Source organism: Zootoca vivipara, chromosome 5 (assembly GCF_965207765.1).
Source record: "Zootoca vivipara chromosome 5, rZooViv2.hap1.1, whole genome shotgun sequence".
NCBI classification, from domain to species: Eukaryota; Metazoa; Chordata; class Lepidosauria; order Squamata; family Lacertidae; genus Zootoca; species Zootoca vivipara.
This window is the reverse complement of record NC_142588.1, coordinates 51,346,512-51,350,388: the sequence shown is the minus strand read 5'-3', so window position 1 is coordinate 51,350,388 and position 3,877 is coordinate 51,346,512. Positions and strand designations below refer to the sequence as shown.

General features: G+C 42.9%; 1 non-coding gene across 1 annotated transcript; it reads left to right on the top strand.

Annotated features, from left to right (window-relative positions):
* Positions 1-2,086: 2,086 nt before the first annotated feature.
* On the top strand, positions 2,087-2,159 carry TRNAF-GAA (transfer RNA phenylalanine (anticodon GAA)). Its single transcript has one exon. It is a non-coding gene; the product is annotated as a tRNA-Phe (tRNA).
* The last annotated feature ends 1,718 nt before the right edge of the window (positions 2,160-3,877 follow it).

Genomic DNA, 3,877 nt, shown 5'->3' with positions numbered 1-3,877 from the left:
TCCTGCTGTTTTAACAGTTATTTGTTTCTAATCAGTTCCTAATAAACGCGGAGAATGGCAAGGGTTAGCAGGAATAATTTGCTACTAATCAAGAATAATAAAGAGAGTAGTCTATTTTCTTCATCAAACATCTCTGATTAGAATGTCATTACAGCTCTCTGCTTCCAATTGATTACATGTTGATTGAGAGGAGGTTGGACTGCAGCGTAATAAGAAAAAATATACAGTATTTAATAATCCACACTTTACCCTGGAAGTTAAGTATGTATCATTGAACAAACAAAAACTTACTTCTAGGTATACATGCATAGGATTGCACTGCTGGTTGCTCAGTACTTCTTGAGGTATCTACAGGACTCTGAGCCTGGAATCCTATACTCAATTGCCTAGGAATAAGTATCATTGAACTAAATGCAGCTTACATCTGAGTAGACAAGTTTAAGTTTGCACCGTTAAGCTATCCATATTGTCTATCTAAACTTCACTGAGTTCAGTTGGTCGAATAAGCAACTGGTTTTACTTGCAACTGGAGTGGGAACAAAAACATAATACTTGTCAGTCCATCATAACTATTGCCCCCAAATGCTATTATTTGTGCTTTTGGTCTACTCCTGGGAAAAGATAGGATACCAATAATTCTTTGCTCTTGAAATTGTAGCCATACTCACAAACAGAAATAGCAGAAGTGGAGGGAACAGTGGAACGATGAACTTGGATGTTTATTATTCAGCACTCTAGCCTGACCCAAATCTTTTTTTTGGGGGACGACACAAGTCAATGCAATCATAAAACAATGTTGGCAGCAAAACTGAGCATAGGTCGGATCTGAATGCTCAAAAAGCTTACACAAATCCAATTGGAATTCTAAAAACAAAACAAATAACAAAACTGACTGTGCTGTTATGTGTTATTTTAAACAAATTGAGCCTGATTTTGAAAATGATCCCAAGCTTAATGAACATGGTTCCTAAACCTTTTCTGTGATTAGAGAATTCTGGGGAACAATAATAACCAGGCATAGAGACATGGCACTTGACTTTTCTCACTAACGCATTGTGAACCTTGACACCATCCAGAGGAAGCCCATTTGGCACCCAGTGGAATCTGGAGTTTTGATTGTTCCCAGGCCTTGTCAAGCCCTATCTCAGTCAAGCTCAGCATGTGGATAATCAGCCTTTGACCAGCAATGGATTATTACCGTGTTTATGTTCCTACATATATTTTTAATCAGCTTTCACTTAGCGTTTCAGGGGAGCTGACAAATTGTCAGTTCTGTGAGCCATTAGATAACATGATACGGCCCACCTATTATTTCACATGGAAGAATGCATTTCCTTGCTCTTAATATACCACAAACCCCAGAGGAGGAGAACGTTCTGCTCATTTGGTGCTGCTGCCTCCACTAATGCCCTCTTTTCAATTTGTCAATCAGTGAGCATTTGTCACAGCACTCATTTCAAAGCACTTTTCAATAACTATTAGCATTCACAGCTCCCTGCAATGGGTAAAGAGCAAATTAAGAACAGCTGTATTTTCTATGGATGCACCCCCCCACCTTTGCTAGTCTAATTAAAACTTCTCATTTTTCTTCAAATTTGATGGATATTTCTCCCAAGCCTTTTATACATGGGTCAGGAACTTGTGGATCTCCAAATCTTGTTGGACTACATCTCCCATCACCCCTGACCATTGAAAGCAGAATGAGACCTTCTTCCTCATTTCTTACGACCACTGTCACTGGTACCAGTAAGCTGGTGATGGGGACAGAGTGGCAGGCAGATACGTAGGAGAAAGAGAGGGCATTTGGGAGCACATTAGGAGAATTGGGGGTAAGGAATGGAGCACACCATGTACTCAGTGACATCACTGGAGGTTAGTGATGAATCTGTCATTTTCAGGGTGTTTTTGTGTTTTTTTCAGTCTTCAGTTTTTCATATTTCCACATCAGTTTGAAATTACTGTATTATTCTTTTAAGCCCCCACAAAGATCATAGTGCTAATTTCTTCTAATATACATACACATTTTTTGCAAAGCAACTTCTACTAATATAATGCATTTTCTTTGCTATTTTCTATGCACACTTTGGCTAAAATAGCTCAGTTGGGAGAGCGTTAGACTGAAGATCTAAAGGTCCCTGGTTCAATCCCGGGTTTCGGCATCAGTAGTTTACGGGATTTTGGGGGGGGGGACGCGGGTGGTGCTGTGGGTTAAACCACAGAGCCTAGGGATTGCCAATTGGAAATTTGGTGGCTCGAATCCCCGCGAAGGGGTGAGCTCCCGTTGCTCGGTCCCAGCTCCTGCCAACCTAGCAGTTCGAAAGCACATCAAAGTGCAAGTAGATAAGTAGGTACCGCTCCGGTGGGAAGGTAAATGGCGTTTCCGTGCGCTGCTCTGGTTCGCCAGAAGCGGCTTGTCATGCTGGCCACATGACCTGGAAGCTGTACGCCGACTCCCTCGGCCAATAAAGCGAGATGAGTGCCAGTCGGTCACGACTGGACCTAATGGTCAGGGGTCCCTTTACCTTTACCTTTTATGCACACTTTACCCTACTGGTATATGTATTTTTATTCACTTTAAGTGACTGTAGAGCTGCAGTTAGTAACCCAAAAGCCCATGTCCCAACAAAAGGGAATGTGCCCAGCTCAGGGCCAGCCCAATACAGTTTGGTATCTGAGTTGAACCACAAAAGAGCACCTTCCTATGCCGGGGAAGAAGACAGGAGTGAAGATCTACATTAGAAACAAGGAGGAGTGGAATCAAAGCAACCTTACGCGATAGCTGAAGTGGGAATCAAAGTCTTTCATGGGAGACGCAGAGCAAGCGCAGAGCACAGGAGACCCTAGAGGGCATTGTCTGCCATTGCTTCTGTAGGGGTGGGAGGAGACCAGCAGCACTTCCTATTTGCCAAGAAGTCACTGTGGAAGTGGCATGGGGGGAGCTGCCAAGGAGGTAGCAAATCTCTCCTCCAAAGACCATGCCACAGTTGTTGTTGCAACTGTGGCAGCACCAGCAGCAGCAGCAGGTGATGCATTCCTAGCAGCCAGATCTGCTTCCCCTGTGGATCATGCCACCTGAGGCAGTTACTGCAACTTGCCTCATGGATGGGCCAACCCTTGCCAGGCTATCTACTTAGCAAAAGCATCTGGTCACCTGCTTAACCAAAGGACATATGCAAAATATAAGGAAATGGATGCCAAACATGAATCCACCACTGCCTACATCAAGCTTCTAGGATTATGAATAGTGCAGTAATTGTGCAGAAAGGAACCTTAAAAAGCATTTTATTTGAAACAGGAAATAGGGCCATAAGCCAGATCATGTAACAACCTATCTCTGGCTCCTGTTAGTGATTAGACAATGCACTGTCTGTGTTTTCAGCTGTGTCTTATAGCTGCTCAAGCTTAATCAAACAGATCATCAAAACGACAATGACATTTCACTTATTGCCTCTGTGGCAGCCCATAAATCCTAACAGTCAAGACAGATTATAAGGAACATCACTGTGGAGACCTCACTTTCCCAGGACCTGAGTGAATCGTAGGGAATGGATGATCAAATAAGTTTTTGTGTTTATCTCTTATTATGTTTGCTATCTATCCTCTGTCTCATCGCCGCACCCAGAATTCTGAATGTGAGTTGCTCAACTGAAAAATGGAGATCTGGGCTGGCAGCAGTGTAGAACAAGACTGCAGATTATGAAGTTGCAAACCTGGAACAGACCAGTACAACACCAGCATTTAGGAGGAAAGCAACAAGGTGTTTTAGCTCACTCCCCCTGTCCTATGCAAGGATAAGGGCAATATTATGAGCATTTAGGCAGTATCATGAGAAACGGAAATCACATAGTAACCTTGAGAAGCACTTCATCCAGAGATC